The sequence below is a fragment of the Octopus sinensis genome, linkage group LG1 (assembly GCF_006345805.1).
Source record: "Octopus sinensis linkage group LG1, ASM634580v1, whole genome shotgun sequence".
Taxonomy (NCBI): domain Eukaryota; kingdom Metazoa; phylum Mollusca; class Cephalopoda; order Octopoda; family Octopodidae; genus Octopus; species Octopus sinensis.
In genome coordinates this window covers 211,050,457-211,069,327 of record NC_042997.1, presented here as the reverse complement: position 1 = coordinate 211,069,327, position 18,871 = coordinate 211,050,457, and the positions used below count along the sequence as shown (strand labels likewise).

Genomic DNA, 18,871 nt, shown 5'->3' with positions numbered 1-18,871 from the left:
AAGAAGACTGAGTGTGCAAGTCACTGGTGAATCTGATTCTTTTGTATGGGTGTGAGAGCTCTTACAGGTGATATAGAGCAAAGACTCCTGGCATTTGATCACAAATGCTTCAGAAGGCTGCTACACATCCCAAACACAGAGCACAAAATGGCCAACAAGTGAACAAATAAGGCTGGCAGACAGAAAGCGCTCCTTGCACAGGTAAAAAGACGAGGGCTTGCCCTGGTACGCTCACGTCTCCTGCTACAACTTCATGTGTTGAACCATTCTTCAGGGCAGAGGAAGGATGATGAGAGGCAGACTGAGAAAATGCTGGTTTGACAACATCAAGGACTGGACACTGTCACCCTGCGACCCTGCACGACAGAGAACAGAGGCCCCGCAGTGACAGCTGACCACGAAAGTGTCGAGAGTGGAATCCCAATGACTGGGTGAATCCATTAAGGGATCTCGATTGATGAGTAGCCAGAAGAGGAAGAGTGACAACCATGGAAATTTTCAGAACCTCTGGGACTTTTGAGAGGTTATTTTCATTTGAGAGAGGAGGCCCAAGTGCTTGTAAGGAAGTGACCAACCTCACTGAAGAGGCATGAATGGGCTAAATGTTTTGTAACCAGACAACACGTTAACTGCCACATGGAAACAGAAAATGGCTTCACACACTTGTTGTTTTTTCTTCTTTGCTGCCACTATGGCCATTGCTTAGCATTCTGTCAGGGGTGGAACGGGTCATTTCTCTGTCAGAGTTGCTGCCTTCTTCGAATGGATCAGAGGGTCAGCTCTCTTTCAGAACACTCATCATTTTGACACTCTGGTCTCTGCAGCTGAATCTCCTCCCCATCGTTGCTCAATTTACAGATGAGTGGACTGCTTGGCGAAGGTTTTATCATGGCACGAGCATTAGAGAGGTTGTCATCTACCCAGAAATCCTCCCCCACAATCGTAAGAGGAAGAATGAGGGAGAGACTGCAGGTGAGGTGTGGAGGGAATAATAGATGAGAGAGAGAGAGAGAGAGAGAGAGAGAGAGAGAGATGGCAACTATGTGTTTGATGGTAAGATGAGTGACCGATTGCTAGTTTGTAGAGATGAGTGATGGTGGAGAGTGACTGGGGACAGATGCAGAGGTATCACACAAAGGGATGATATGGTACAGTGAATAATAGAGAGAGAGAGAAGGGACAAGTATGGAGGAGTAATGGGGAGGGATTGAGAAGTAGGAAAAGAGGAGAGGTGTGAGGTATCCCCCCCCCACCTAGCATGATCCATGCTTTAGCCATCTCTTCAGCATGGTGGAGTAGGAGGGTGTGGATTTAGATGGAGTGAATTCCTCTCCAGTTCTGCCAGTCACCAGTCAATGCCATCTCAGAGAAGTCTCCAAGTTTCTTCCTCCACCATACACATCCCATACCCTATACTAAAGCAGCCTTAATTCACACATTACATCTCATTCGGCTCCTAATTTTCTTCTCAGCTCATTCATACTCCATTGTTCATACTCGCCAATGTTACACATCCCGGTGGAGCATTGCTCACTTCATTTCTTTCCAGTCTTTGCAAATCTTCTCATTTTAGACTGAAATGTTTGTAGATTTGAAGGACATTAACATCACAAAAGTAGATTCAATGGACAACAACAACAACAACATTGACTTAATTAGAACAGTAATTAATACAACTTGGCAAGGACATTGCCATTAATTAAAATGTAAGTGCACAACAACCAAAATGGAGAAGCAAGATTATGAGGATCATCCATCTTCTGTGCTGGCATGGGTGGGATGGTTTGACAGGATCTGGCCAGCCAGAGGCCTGCACCAGACTTCTGTGTCTGTTTTGGCTTAGTTTTTACAGCTGGATGCCCTTCCAAATGCCAACCACTTTACAGTGTGGACAGGGTGCTTTTTAAGTGGCACCAGCACAGACAAGGTTACCAAGCAACTTGCAAGGCAAAGACCCTTTGAGAGGGGAGGCGGAATTGGAGGAGGGGATCTTGTGTCAGATGTTGAAAAGTTATAGTGAGAAAGAAACAGGGGTCTTGCTGTACAAGGATACCTAGCATGCACAAGAGAGAGAGGGGGAGGGGGAGGGGAGAGAGAGATCAGGAATGAGGAGAGAAATGGGTGTGCTGCTGTAAAAGAAATACATGGTTACCCAGCCTGAGGGAAGAGCAAGAGAAGGAGAGGGAGAGTGGGAGGCATCAGGATGGAGATGGTGGCAAAGTGTGCTGGGCATACTCACAAGGGACAGGGATCAGAATATGAATGGGATGGTCAAGTAAAGGGAGAGATAGATAAAGCTGGTGGCAAGTGGCAGGGTATTGCCCTTGAGGCTCAAAGGTCATAACAGAAGTGGCAGGATATTGCCAAAGAAGCATGATTAGGGAGTGGGGAGGGGAATGCAGTGAGTGGTGGAGGCTAGGGGATAACAATGGCACAGAGTAAACAGGGCTGTGAGGACAGGATTAGGGAGTGAAAGGTAAGCATAGCACATGGGGTGGGACACACAGGTCAGGGGTTACTAGATAGCAATGATACAGTGAAGAGAGCCCTGAGGATAGGGTTGGGAAGTGAGAGGTGGGTATAGCGCATGAAGGAGAAGAGATATATTTAGGTTTGTCGGGGTAGGGTGTGTGAAAAGTTTTCTTGTTATATGTGGGTGGGACACACAGTGCTTCTAGAATTCAGTTTTGCTGACGTCGGCAGATCTTCTCAAGAACTTCATATCACCAGACATCTCAGTACATTGTCATTTTCTCCATGGGGCCCAACATCCTGAGATTGGTCCTTCCCACTTCATCCCGTGTCTTCCTGGTTCTCCCTCTTCCACAGGTACCATCCACTTTCAGTGATCTGCACTTCTTTATACTATCTGTCCTCATTCATACGCATCACATCTCCAAACCAACGTAGTCTTCTCTCTTGCAAGCTACATTTGATTCCTCTTATGCCCAACTTTTCTCTCAATACATTTCCACTTTGCCATACAAGCACAATGATGTTGCTCATCCAAGCATACTGCCTTTGTTTCTTTCCAAGTCTACACATCTCTTCTGCAGTCAGAGCCCATGTCCCCCTATCGTGTAATACAGCTGTTCGCACCCAGGCATCATACAATCTACCTTTCACTCCGAGAGTCCTTTCGTTGCTAACAGAGGTAGCAGCTCTCTGAACTTCCTCCATCCTATTCTTATTCTAGAAACAATACTTTCAGAGCATCCTCCACCATTGCTAATTTGGTTACCTAGGTAACAAGCTATCTACAACCTCAAGGGAGCCCCCCCCTCCCACCCCCTTCTTTTTCGATTGTTTACAACAACAATAAACAACACTGTTACAATTGATGTCCTTGGAAAGTTGAAGACTGACACAATTCAAAGTTGGTGACTTCGCCAGACACCCGCCACCCCTCCGCACTGTCTGTACAACAGCAGTAATTAATGTCCATTATTCCTAATTAGTGCCAGGGTTTATTTATTTCAATGGAAACTTGAGAAATGAATGAAAAACAAACAATAACAACTGAAAGTAGTTAAAATATCACCATTTTCTCTGGTTGGTGTTTTGTGATGACACAGTCTGATAGAGGGAAGAAAGTAAGGAATCTCAGATGATTGTCTGATGTCATCACTGGGGTGAGGAGGGAATTGCTCCAGAATGGTTTCACAAAACTTTAGCTAAACAAGAGAAATGCTGATGTGATTTACTCAAATATTAGATTTCTCAACACATTATTATTCCCAAGTGCAAAGATACGTAGAACAAATGCTTCTCGGCTGTTTTGCCCTGCTTTTAAAGTACAAGTCAGCCCAGCTGGTTTCAAGACAGTTCTCTGCATCTTCCTCATCTTTTGCCCTTGTTTCCATTTCCTCTCCATTGTCTCTTTTTCCAGTCTTCCCCCTTTCTCATACATTTCCATCAATTCTCTCTCAGCCAAATCACTCTTCTCCTTCCTCAACACACCATCCAACCATCTCATCCCATTTCTCTTCCCAACACTCATCCACGGCCTCCTCCTTTATTCCATCATCCGCTACAGTTCCACATTTGTCTTCTCCATCAGTGATACTCTCGTTCGACCACCGGACCATTCTCATTTCCATTCGTTTCCAACCCCCAACCCTCTGCTACCTTCCCACCACTGCCACAATTCTTTCCACATAATACAACCTACATCTTTCCCACCACTGATCTTCCAGAACACATCTCACTTGACCCTCTGCTGCCAAGTCTGACCCACTGTCTCCAAGGTAACAAAATGCTGTTTTCACCCTTTCCCTAGTTCAGCCCAACACTCCCCTCCATGAACATCCGACACCCCAATCTAACCATCACATTATACAATCATCTTCACATCATTTTTAGTTAATCATTTTTAATTAATCCCTCCTCTATACATTCAATGTGTTCTTTCCCACACTCCCTACATCATCTTTTACCACTTCTTCCCCCCCCCCATGCACAATAAGTACACTTATTATTTTACTCATCAAATCATCAACCTCACACACACTCTCTCTCTCTCTATTTCTATTGTTTTACATGAACAAATACACATTCACAAAGACGTGTGTAGAGTTTACACTATTATGCGTGTGTGCCGTTATTTTAAGGTTTACTTTCCCAGGCTTGCTAAGGTCAGATGCAACTCACTGAGGCAGGTTTTCTACAGCCAGATTTTCCTACACATTTCCAAGAATGTATCTCCAGCTTTCCAGTTCCGGTCAAACCATCTAACTCACGACAGTATGGGAAGTACCGGATGATGAAGATGATACCATTATCATTTAATATCCGTTTCCATGATGGTACGGGTTGGGCAGAGTGACAGGAGCTGGCCAGCGGAAGAACTGCCTGGGTTCCCACCCCTTTTTTGGTATGGTTTCTATGGCTGGATGCCCTTCCTAATGCCATTATATATATATATAGGTTATGTTCAAAGTTTAGATAGAAGATTTTAAAATGTAGTATCTAAACCTTGTTTTGGGGGTGTGTCCCTGGTAATGTGCCCAGAGAGCATGTTCACCACATCCTGCCTCATTAATAGATCTGCAAACTCCTATAAGCATCCACCATCCTGCCACATACAGTAGTGAAATGTACACATTATGTAACCTGATAGATTTTCTTCTGAATTGTGGGGTGCATTTGATTCCATTTTATTGTCCCCCCTCCCCTCTAGCGAGCCGTGCAGTCATCATCATTGTTTGACCGTGGTCGAGACAATGGAATTTACCATGCTACGCCAGACTTCACGGTCCATCATGGCATTATGGAGGTCCTGTTGCTGGATGCCTGTATCCCTGGAGATTACATCAGGGTAGGAGAGTGTGCGCCCTCTGGTATTGCGAGTAGATGGCTTCCAGAGGAGAAGAGTAGAAATTACCTCTTTTTCAGCTCTACAACAATGTCCTGCAAACTGGACTCTCTTACCTTTCACAAGAGATGACACAGGTGGTAGTTTCCCATATATTTGTACTTTGGTTGGATGGCACTTCCACGAGAGATTTTGAGCTCTCATAAGGAGGCGGGTGTAGGTGTAGTAGAAGTAAACTGAAATGATCATCATTCTAAATAAAGCTTACTCTGTCTTCCCTGTTAATTATTTAAAGAAATGGACAACCATTTACCAATGGACAGACATCTACTGCATTGGTCTCTTACAGAGATTTTAGAATGAGCATTTTTGCTTGTTGCTAAACCAGTGACTGTGCGTTCGCTTGAAATTATGGCTGGCAGAGACGAGCTACTGCCATCTCTAGCAGACGAGGTGTCCAGTACTAAAGAGAGGCAGCTGGAAACCAGGCTGGTATGCTGGTCCTGTCGCTAGAAGGTGGTAGGGGTTCGCTCCCCTGCTTGCAATATCTTGGATGCAGCTGTGCATCGTTATCCAGCAAGAGGGATGTCCTCTCTGGGTTAAAAGTAAAGTCTGTTCAAACGGACGGCCATGTTGAAGGGGCTACAAACATTGCTTGTTAGTACAACAACTGTGTTGATATATCTTACAAAGATTTTAGAATTAGCATTTTTGCTTAGCCTCCCCTCCACCACCCTGATTGGCTCCCATGCCAATGGCACATAAAAAGCACCATCCAAACATGGCTGATGCCAGTGGCACATAAAAAGCACCATCTAAATATGGCCGATGCCAGTGCCACCTGACTGGCTCCCGTGCCAGTGGCACATAAAAAGCACCATCCAAACATGGCTGATGCCAGTGGCACATAAAAAGCACCATCCAAACATGGCTGATGCCAGTGCCACCTGACTGGCTCCCGTGCCAGTGGCACATAAAAAGCACCATCCAAACATGGCTGATGCCAGTGGCACATAAAAAGCACCATCCAAACATGGCTGATGCCAGTGCCACCTGACTGGCTCCTATGCCAGTGGCACATGAAAAGCACCCACTACACTCTCAGAGTAGTTGGCGTTAGGAAGGGCATCCAGCTGTAGAAACATTGCTAGATCAGATTAGAGCCTGGTGCAGCCGCTGGCTCTCCAGATCTCAGTCAAACCATCCAACCCATACCAGCCTGGAAAACAGACGTTAAACAATGATGATGATAACGACTATAATAATTATAGTGAATCTACAAAATCTGTGTGCATAGAAAGTGTGTGTCTCCTTATCTTGACATCACTTGATCGTTGTGAACAAGTGTCCCTGTCATACAATAAATGTCATTTTTTTTTTTTTATGAATTTCCCATGAAAACCTCTCTGCCCAAGAGGAAATATTATCTGGTAAGAGGTGAGGGTTGTCAACAGGAAAAGCATGTGGCCACCACTGGACAGTCTCAACAAGTTCTGCCTGACCCATACAAACATAAAAAAGTGCACGTTAAAACAACGACGACTATGTTTTTAATTAGAAAATTACTATTTTTAAATCTCACAATGTGAGATATTCAGCAACAGTACTTTGGAGTAAAGATTATTTGCCAACATAACATGGCAGTCCTGGTTTAGGATGAATGTTGCTGTAATTTTAGCCCCAGGAGACATCGTCTCCAGTTGGCTATACGACACAATCTGTGTCCTTATATAAAAATAGTAATTTTCTAATTTATAGATCAGTGACTATTTGTCACTTTGAAAACTATATATTTTGAACGGGAATTTGGCAGTGACACCTCTACCCAGACAGTTATTCTGTGCTGATGAAGGGAAATAACCTGGAATTTGCAATACACAGATATTGTTTTGAGCTGAGTGGGGGGTGCTAGATTCCCTTGTTCGAAAATATAAGGACACAGATTGTGTCATTATAGCCAGCTGGAGATGATGTCTCCTGGGGCTAAATTACAGCAACATTCGTCCTAAACCAGGACTGCCATGTTATGTTGGCAAACAATCTTTACTATGTTTTTAATTCCCATCACGACAAAGAATTTCTTTTGTTTCCAAACCAAACTTTTCAGACATGTTAGATTTATTTGTTGTAGGAGAAGAATTATTTACAATGAATGAACACTAATCAACAGATTGCATTCATTTCCAAATACAAAATGGTTTATAAGCAAAGACAATGAAGTCACTAGAAAATAGAACATTGAACATATGAGGAATCATAATAATAATAATAATGATGATGACGATGATAACAGGAGTAATGAATAAGAACAACAATAATAATTGTTGCTAGTATATTCACATATTTGTACTCATTAAAATAGCAATAACAATGGTGATTATCATAAATAATAGAGTTTAATGAATTTGAAATTTGTTTCATGTGTTGATAAACCTCCATCCCTGACCACCACCACATTCAGTGTAGACAATGTGAAATTAAATTTATGTAATGTTTGATTATTAATTGTTGTAATTACAGCTGAATAATTGATAAAAGTCATTATACGAGGAAAGAGATATTTAGAGACATTACTATGACACGATAAACAAGGAAGAATGCTGTGGCTTCCGATTTCAGGCATTTGGGAAGAAACAAATGTTTAGGAACAGACGTGGCTGTCTGGTCAAGACGCTTGCTTCCCAACAGCGAGGTTTTGAGTTCAATCCTCGGCCCCTTAGGCAAATGCCTTCTACAATAGCCCCAGGCTGACCAAAGCCTGGTCAGTGAATTTGGTGGACGAAATTTGAAAAGAAGCCTCTCCTGTGTGTGTTGCCGGATAATTATCCCCAAGCATCACTCCCACACAACAAGGGCCCTTCGTTTCCAGTCTTCCACGAAAACACTGGGAAATATTGGAAACGGGTGGGGACTGGATCCCTTTTTCATCCCTGGCATGCGTTAGATGGTTCAACCTGAACTGATGATCCAGAAGGCTGTACCAAGTTCCAATGCCTGCTTTGGAATGGTTGTTCCTACAGCAGGACACCCCTCCTGACACATACCATATGCTTATCATTACCATCAAACTGATGACCATACATGTATCTTAATATGCTCTGTGATGCGTGATGGGTTATAATCATCACCCATCTTCTACTGTAGCATGAGTTGGGCAGTTTGACCCCAGTGTCGATCGGTACCTTGCAAGTGGAATTTGGTTAACGGATTCTGTGTGAATGTGTATGTGTGTAAACATTGGAGCGTGAAGAAAAAAGCTGGTGTTTTATAAATGAAGTCCCATGAAATATTTGTTCTGCAGTGGGTTACAGACACTTCCTTGTGATTGTCATTGGTGGAAATACAATGACCAAATGATCGCTTGAAAACCCATAACCAACAATGCCACTGCCACCACCACCACCACCACCACCACCACCATCATTAAATAAATATATAAATAAATATATAAATCACCCCACCCCCCACTTGAGTATATTGAATCAGTAAAAGTCTAAGACAAACAAACAAAGATTGAGGAAATAAATTCTTGGATCTTGAAAGCGGTTAATGGAATTAGAAATGTTGCAACTCAAGTGGCTGCTTCTTGAAAAGAACTGTAACAGCAGCAGCAGCAGCAGCAGCAGCAGCGAGATTGCATCAGTGAAAACTAATTGAAATGGTTCCATTATTTATTAATTTGAAACATTCCAAGAGCTTCGGTTTGTAAATTCTGAAATGGCCGACTAAGAGCAATAAAAGTCAGACAATTACAAGAAGCACATTGGCTGCAATGGAATCGGTTTCTTTAACAACAACAGAGGAAAAAAAATCTTCAGTTTGATTTGATTAGACATAATGACACTGAGGAAATTACATAAAAATTGTTTAAAACGATATACATGTATATACATAGATAGATATACACACATGTGTGCATGTGTGTATATAATTGTATGTAGACAGAAAAACAAGGAAAAAAAACAAACAAACAAACCAAGATATGTCATAAATTGTGTTCTTTATAAACCGTTTCCTTGGCAACAAGGTCTTTTGCTATGAAGTGGATACGATATTGATTTCTCAAAGACTGGTTGGTGCCAGACTTTGGAGAGGGAAGCGTAAACAGAATTATGTCATGGTGATTCCTTTTAAAAGATTACTGCTGCAAGTGGTTCCAAGAGAACTGAAATGGCTTCAACAAGGAATGGTAACACACAACAACAACAACCAAGCAGCATTTAATGGCAGCGGTTTTTAGATTTAAGTCTTATCAGTTTTAGTAAAAATGGTTTAAAGACGTTTCCATCTATAAGCTAATGACACAGAATCATGAACTTCCTGGAGACCCATTGCTTAACCCTTTGGTATTCAGACTATTCTACCAAATGTGACGCTTATTTATTCGCCGTGCATTCTCTCATAGCTTTGAAATTTCTGTGATGTGACTCTTTACGCTGGGAATGATATTGAAGGATAGGTGTAAGAGACTGGATCTGACTGGTTTTGAACATAAAAGAGCTAAAATATTTAGGCCGGATATGGCCGGTTTGAATGCTAAAAGGTTAAGCCTTCAGCATTGAAACCAGCCACATCAGGCACAGATATTCCAGCTGTTTTGAGTTCAAATCGTCACAAGTCTGGCCTCATACACCTAAAAACAAACAATCACGTCACTGAAAGTTCAAAGCTGCAACAGATAATGCAGGATTAATTCAAAGCAATGGGAATTAATAAGCATTACATTTGATAGTGTAATTTAAATGCTAACGAGTTAACTCGTTTGTTGCTTATCAAGTATTTTTGTTCACATACTCTCTTTTACTCTTTTACTTGTTTCAGTCATTTGACTGCGGCCATGCTGGAGCACCGCCTTTAGTCGAGCAAATCGACCCCGGGACTTATTCTTTGTAAGCCCAGTACTTATTCTATCGGTCTCTTTTACCGAACCGCTAAGTGACGGGGACGTAAACACACTAGCATCGGTTGTCAAGCAATGCTAGGGGGACAAACACACACACACAAACATACACACAAATACATATATATACATATATACGACAGGCTTCTTTCAGTTTCCGTCTACCAAATCCACTCACAAGGCATTAGTCGGCCTGGGGTTATAGCAGAAGACACTTGCTCAAGATGCCATGCAGTGGGACTGAACCTGGAACCATGTGGTTGGTTAGCAAGCTACTTACCACACAGCCAATGCTTTTATTTCAAATAATGACAAATTTAGTAAAATAACTTGGTCATTATTAAACTGGTGATTTGGAACAGAAATTAACATGGAATTTTGAGGGCAGCTTTTAATTTGGATCACTTTAACCCCCGCCCCACATTTTTTACCATATTTCTATTGAAATGCATTGAAGTCAAATAATTGTGATAATAATGAGAAATTTAGTAAAACAAAATAACTTTATTAAAATTAACGTGAGATTTTGATGGACAATTTTGACTTGGATAACTTTGAAAGAGGGAATTTGTATCTGGAACCAGGGACAGTCTCAGGTCGGTTGCTATGAAAAGGGTTCAATTATTTAAACTCAATTTTCAATTATGTGGCTGTGTCAACAATTTTATTTTTTAAGCAAATACAAGAATTAAGGGAAAAAATTTCTTAAATGTAGAAAAAACAAACAAACAAAAAACTATTGGCTGAGAATAAAATTCTCTTTTTCCTGTTTAAACTGATTTATGGTTATTCTATGAGAAGACTGAAATCAAAAGTGTTTACACAAGTGAATTGAATTTTATTTTATTGTGAAATTGTTTTAAATAGCAAAGAAATATATTTTAAACAGCTGAAATAATTCCAAAAATTTTAACGATTCTCAGCATTCATTAATACTTTGAAGTTTCAAGGCTGGATTATTGATTACCATATTTAGTATTGATTGGATTTCAGGAGAATTTGTAAATCAATCTCAATCAATAATTAATTCTGTCAGGGTTAACGAGAATTACACAAATGAAAGTGTTTGGATTTAATTTTGTTAGGAGCAATTAACAGATCTGAACCTTGATCCAGCAGATACAATGATCAGAGCAGTTCCATCCATGACATTCATACCTTTTATTCAGACATATCCAAACATGATCGATGCCAGTGCTGCCTGACTGGCTCTTGTGCCAGTGGCACATAAAAAGTACCCACGACACTCTCTGAGTGGTTGGCATTAGGAAGGGCATCCAGCTGTAGAAACCCTGCCAGATCAGACTGGAGCCTGGTACTTAAAACTTGAAGCTGTTGTATTAAAATTAATAAAGTGCCATGTTCCCTTTGGCCCTTTAACGTTCTCTTTGGCCCTTTATTGTTCACTTCAGCTCTTCATTGCACTTGATTGTAGAGAAGGTTTTGAAATTTTGCCTGAAGCAGTAAATTTCATGGCTACAGCAGGACACCCCTCCCAACACATACCATATGCTTATCATTACCATCAAACTGATGACCATACATGTATCTTAATAAGTAATATGCTCTGTGATGCGTGATCGGTTATAATAATCACCCATCTTCTACTGTAGCATGAGTTGGGCAGTTTGACCCCAGCCATCATTTCAGAATGTAATTTTATTGGCTCATGCCAGCGCTGCCTGTCTGGCTCCCCGTGACAGTGGAACGTAAAAAGCACCATTCAAACGTGGTCGATGCCTGCCCCCTTGCCCTGACTGGCTCCTGTGTTGGTGGCACGTAAAAACCACCATCTGAATGTGGCTGAGTCCCATGCTGGTGGCATGTAAAAGCACCATCCAAACATGGTTGATGCCAGCCCCTTCTGGCCCCTGTGCCAATGGCACATAAAAAGTACCTGCTAGACTCTTGGAGTGGTTGGCGTTAGGAAGGGCAGATCAGACTGGAGCCTGGTGCAGCCTCCTGGCTTCCCAGACCCCAGTCAAACCGTCCAACCCATGCCAGCATGAAAAACGGACGGTAAACGATAATGATGGAGTGGTTTATTGATGCAAAAGTTAAGTCTCCCTAAATTACTTGGTAACACAACAAGGACAAGCGATATACTGCAAGGATGGTACAGATGATTAATATTTACAACCGGTTTGGATTTTTACATGAAAAACATTTGACGAGAAAAGCAAATACCTAGCAAGGTCTTTTTTGTTTGTTTGTTTTACATGATAAGTGACCAGGCAGAGGGGTAGTGTCCAATAGTCTTTCTAGCACCTCAGTGAATCAGGCAAATGTATCTGTGTCTGTTGGTCAAACAATGAATGGAGGTGAGATGTTGTTAAAGAAACTTGTTATTTGTCTTACGTTAGTAGACATAATGAGACGAGAAAGGTAATTAGCATTAGTTTTTAATCAGAAAATAGCAATAATTCCTGATGGAATAATTGTGTAATATGCAACGTGGGGATGATTCAATGTAAAAACCATTCAGAAATGTCAAATGTAATGAATGGCAGAAAGGAATAACTATTCCAACACACCAAGTAACACCTGAGGGACAGATTAAGTGGCCTACTTTTTTCACAGGTGTGTTAGAGAATCAAGACAATAAGGGGATCAATTAAGAGCAAAATTAACTTTTTGAACAGCTTTGAGTACCAAAGCACTCCTCCTGGCACCCCAGCTTCAACCTTGGGTCTTTTGAAGGTTTTTATCACTTTCCTGCTCCTTGCCCCCACATTTTCCCCTCCACAGCAACAAACCACTTCTGGTCCTTTCATACTTTACTCCTCCTCTCCTTATTCATCCAGCATAAAGACTCCGCTTTCCAATTAAGGTTTGTGGTCTTGCAAGCTGCAATGGTGACCTCGCAATATGAAAAAAGCACCCAGCACATGTTGGAGTTAAGAAGATCGTCCAGCCATAGAAAACAGGGTACACTGCCCATTGCATCTGGTCAGACCGTCCAACCCATGCCAAACGCTACAGTTCTATATTTAAGAGATGAAGAATTATGTACATTTGACAGATATTTGTCCTCATCTAGTTTGTTGTTAACACAACGTTTCGGCTGATATACCCTCCAGCCTTCATCAGGAGAAATTTTGAACCTGGGTTCTCATTCCTAAGGTATTTTTCGATGTTATTATTATTATTCAGGTTACTTCACTTCCCACCATCCATACAGTGTAAAGAGAAGGATTGCTCAGTGTCTAAAACACTGTGCAAAGAATATAAGTAGCAATCGTGATACCCACCACGAAGAAATGATCAAGCTCAATAACAATCCATTAAGCAACAACTAACCCCAAAAGTATACTATCCACTCCAATTATGAAGAAGAGAGAGGATGAGGTCAATAAACTGTCCACAGTTTGTCTACCCTATGTGAAAGGCCTCTCCGAAAAGATACAAAAGATTTGTGGCCCATATGACATCAGGACAGTATTCAAGAGTAATACAACACTTCGCAAATATCTCCTTCGAGTAAAACCACCAATAGAAGAGAATGTGACCAAAGACTGCATGTACTCCATCCCATGCAGCTGGGGTAGGGTATTCAAAGGCGAAACATGCTGCACCCTCAAAATAAGGGTAGAGGAACATCGCAAAGCTGTGACACGAGGAGATACTGATAAATCGGGTATAGCTGATCATGTATGGGAAAATGGAGACCACCTCCCCCTGTGGGATGAAGTTAAAATAATAGACAGAGAACACCACTGGAAAATACGAAAACTAAAAGAAGCAGCACATATGCTAGGACACAACAACCTCCTAAGCAGACCGAGTGCAGATATGAGCAGCGCATGGGAACCGGTATTAAGGAAGGATAGGAGAATATTAGATTTATAAGCCCTAAAATTCACTCCATAATTTCCCAAGGGCATATAGTGTAGTGGTTAAGAGCACAGGCTACTAACCCCAAGATTTCGAGTTCAGTGACCTGAATAATAATATTGAAAAATACCTTAGGAACCCAGGTTTGAAATTTCCCCAAGACACCTGATGAAGGCTGGAGAGTACAAACAAGATGAGGAAAAATATCCGTCAAATGTAAATAATGAACTAAGGCTGCATCAGATACACAAAACCTGAAAACAAAGCGATGGGATGATCATGGCTGGAAGGCTTTGGAATAACAACTATAAAGTACAATAATCACAGCTTCAGTTAGAAGTATGCCTCTGTATTTGTTCAGTGAAAGTTTGGTCAAGGCTGAAAGCTTGCTCATGATAAAAAGTATTTTGTAAGACAACAGACGACATCTCAAGTGCTAAGACAGAAGACATTGTCAACTAACAAGATAAACAACAGTATCAAATAAAAGAGACATTTAAGATCAAAACAAAAGGAAAAAACATAACTGATAAAGCGACCCCTTTCCAAATGTACACACCTCAACGTTGTTTATGAATGAGGAATGACATTCCTTTACACACACACACTTCTACATTGTGGGAAATGACATTCCTGTATGTATACACCCACACACGCACACAAATACACACACCTTCACTTTTGTAATATAAGACCGGAGAGAGAGGAGAGGTGGTGAGCTGGCAGAGTGGTTACCAGGTGGGGGCAAGATGCTTTGCAGCATGTTTGGCTGTCTTTACCGTTCATCTCTCCGGGGTCAATAACGTAAGTACCAATTGACCACTGGGGTTGATGTGACTGACTTATCCCCTCCCTTGAAATTGCTGGCCTTGTGCTAAAATATGAAACTGTTCCATGACTGGGCAACCGTTCTCTCTCCCTCTCTCCCCATCTCTATACACACACCCAGATAAAAATGCATACACGCCATGATTTTACATCCGCTTTCCATTCCGTCATGGGTTGGTTGAGACCAGGTTGCGGTGACCAGAGCCAGCGCATGTGTGAAAGCCTCCCTCTGGCAGGGTGGCCTCCTAATACCAACCACTTCACTGGATGTTTTTTTTTGACAGGTGCAAACACTAGAAAGGTAAACGTGTCCAAAAAGACTTTATACTCCATGTCCACTCACTGGCCAGCTTCTTTACAGAGTGAGAGGCAGGAAAGACGGCAGCAGGAAGGATGGGGGGGACGGGGGTTCCCCGTTCTGAGACGACGGTGATGGTCATGGTGGGGTTAAGTAATAATGATGGAGACCTGGGATGTTTGGGACAACGGGAGTAAGAGTATGATGGTGGAGTGTGAGATGGGATGGTGACAGCTGGGACAGGAAGTAGAGCTTACTACCATTGGCCCATTTTAATCTCAAACGGGAGGGGGGGAGGGGGGAGTAATAAGTATTAATGAATAACGAGTGACACAAGTAGACGAGTGAGTAACAAGGACACAAAGAGGTTGTGTGTAAGAAATACTCAAAGAATGACATTCTTCTCCCAGTGTGTGTGTATATATATATACACAACTATGTATATATATCATCATCATCATCGTTGTTTAACGTCCGTTTTCCATGCTAGCATGGGTTGGATGGTTTGACCGGGGTCTGTGAAACCAGGAGGCTGCACCAGGCTCCTGTCTGATCTGGCAGTGTTTCTACAGGTGGATGCCCTTCCTAACTCCAACCACTCCGAGAGTGTTGTGGGTGCTTTTTACGTGCCAGGAGAGGCTGGGAGCGGCCACGATTGGTTGGTGCTTTTTACGTGCCACAGACACAGAAGCCAGTCAGGTCGACACTCAGACTGTGGCCATGCTGGGGCACTATGTTCAAATTGACCCTAGGACTTATTATCCTAAAGCCTGATACTTTTTCTATCAGTCTCTTTTGCCAAGCTGCTACATTACAGGGACATAAATAAACACACACACACACACACACACATATCATTGTCTTCATCATTTAATGTCCACTTTCTATGCTGGCATGAGTTGGACAGCTTGAGATGGAGCTGGCTAGCTGTGAGCTATCCAGTCTCCACTTGTCTGTTGTGGCATGGTTTCTACAGCTGGATGCCCTTCCTAACATGCCAACCACTTTACAGAGTGTGCTAGGTGCTTTTTATGTGGCACCAGCATCTGAAAGTACAAGCCTGTAAGTGTGGAAGACAGCAATTTTACTTAACTTATTTATATATATCATCATTATTGTTTAACGTCCGTTTTCCATGCTAGCACGGGTTGGACGGTTTGACTGGAGAATGGCAAGCCAGGAGGCTGCACCAGGCTCCCATCTGATCTGGTAATGTTTCTACAGCTGGATGCCCTTTCTAATGCCAACCACTCCGAGAGTGTAGTGGGTGCTTTTTACATGTCACCGGCACAGGAGCAGAGGAGGCTGGCAACGGCCATGATCAGTTGGTGCTTATATATACAATTTCAGCATGGAAGGTGTTTATAAGCCATTTAAGAAACACACAAAAACCGTTAGATTCAATTCAACATTTAAATTTAATTTGCCAAAATATTTTCATCGCATTGAGACCATGACCTGTTCACTGACAATATATATATATATACACACACACACACACATACATAATAAATCATAATATATAATACATATATATATTCATGCATATATGGGTACAGGACGTCACCAATGGTACAAATAACATGAAACATGTAAACAAACAAGTTAAATATGTAAACAACGACAAAAAATAGAAAACAGGACAAGTAAACAGAGAGAAAGGACCTTTCCTCATTTCAAGCATTCATACACAATAGGCTTCTTTCAGTTTCCCTCTACCAAATCCACTCGCAAGGTTTTGACCAGTCCAAGGCTTATAGGTGAAGGTTCCATGCAGTGGGACTGAACCCAGGGCCATGTGATTGGGAGGCAAACTTTTCACCATACAGCCCTGCCGCTACCTAAATAACCCTTTCTATACTACTTGGAGGTTGGGGGGGGAGCAGGGATAGCATCCGCTACAGTATGTAGTTGGTACTTCATTTTATGGGTCCCAAAAGAACAAAAGGCAAAGCTGACCTTGACAGAATTTGAACTGACAACATAAAGACAGATGAAATGGTGTGAAGCATTTTGTCTGGCATACCAGCACTTCTGCTGGCAGAATATATAAAGGATACTTAACGGGCCCCGTCCATCTGAGGATACGAATGTGTCAGGTGTTCACAAAACTGTAAAAAATATAGAGCTGAGTCAACCTGTTATTAGATACTTATAACTGCAGCTAAATACATTTTGAGTGCTACTTTCATCTGTCCAGGCACTTGTGTGTGTGTGTGTGTGTGTGTGTGTATCATCATCATCATTATCATCATTTAACATCCATTGTCCATACTAGCATGCTGGAAGGCTGTCCTGGGCTCCAGTCTGATTTCGCATGGTTTTTTTTACAGCTGGATGCCCTTCCTAATGCCAACCATTCCAAGAGTGTAATTGGGTGCTTTTACGTGTCACCAGCATGGGTGCCATTTGTATCTGCCATGAAGGCAATTTTGCATGGTTCGGTGAGTCTTCTTCTCAAGCATGACATAATGCCAAAGGTCTTGGTCATTGCCTCCGTGAGACCCAACACTTAATAGGAACTCAGTACCATGCCTCCATGAAGCATGCTTGAAAGGGACTCTGTCACCTCACCTCCATGAGGCCAAACACTTCAAAAACAACTCAGCCACTTTGCTTCTGTGAGGCCCAACATTCCAAGTCATTAGACTACAGCCATGCTGGGGCACTGCCATGCTGGGGCACTGCCATGCAGGGTTTTAGTTGAACAAATTGACTCCAGGACATTTTTTTTTAAAGTCTAGTACTTATTCTATCAGTCTCTTTTGCTGAATCACTAAGTTACAGAGACGTAAACACACCAACACCAATTGTTTAGTGGTGGTGGTGGGAGAGAGGACAAATACACACACACACACACACACAACAGGATTCTTTCAGTTTCAGTAAACCAAATCCACTTACAAAGTTTTTGTTGGCCCAAGGCTATAGTAGAAGACACTCGCCCAAGGCACCACACAGTGGGACTGAACCCAGAACCATGTGATCAAGAAGCAAACCTCTCACCACACAGCCATGTATATATATTTAGTTACACAACAATAAATATATATATATATATATATAATGTGTATATATATATATATATATATGCATATATAGGAAGAGTTTATGAAAAAAAACAAAAGACGAAGACAGTTGGTGTACAAAACAAACAGATGTATTAGTATAATGCTCAGGAATAGAAAAAGTCTTTTACGTTTCGAGCCTACGCTCTTCTACAGGAAGGGACACAGAAAAAACAAGGAGAGAAAAAAAGGAGAAAAAAAAATATACATATATATATATATATATCTCTGTCTTCCCTTCTCTGTATCTTTCCTTCTCCTATGTTTCAGACGAAGAGCTCCGCTCGAAACGTTAAACCCTCCTTCTTCCCTGAGCGTCCAATAATACTTTATTTGTTCCACGTCCTCGCGCTGCTGTGTTTTTTTGTGTTTTCTTGTTTGGATTAACTATATATATATATATATATATATATATATACAAGCGCGCGCGTGCACACACACACAAGTATTGTTTTTTAGCAAATTATGGAAAATAAAAGTTGGCTTGTAGAGTTAGGACCCAGGTTTGAGCATTTCAAAATCCTTCTTGCATCCCAAATTCTAGGTCAAAACATTGCTGTGACCTGTTGAGGGGAAACCATAGGAAATAGGTTAAAGTCTAATTGTTAATAAGCTGCAATACAATCCAG

General features: G+C 41.7%; 1 protein-coding gene and 1 long non-coding RNA gene across 2 annotated transcripts in view; both read right to left on the bottom strand.

The window, feature by feature from the left end:
• The window catches only part of LOC115213077 (SH3 and PX domain-containing protein 2B), a 79,472-nt gene that overhangs the window by 12,638 nt on the left and 47,963 nt on the right, over positions 1–18,871 (bottom strand). The window lies entirely within an intron of this gene.
• Positions 9,755–17,985, bottom strand: LOC118766055. Its single transcript, XR_005001970.1, has 3 exons — positions 17,974–17,985; positions 15,027–15,031; positions 9,755–9,864 (listed from the first exon to the last, which is right to left on the bottom strand). It is a non-coding gene; the product is annotated as an uncharacterized LOC118766055 (long non-coding RNA).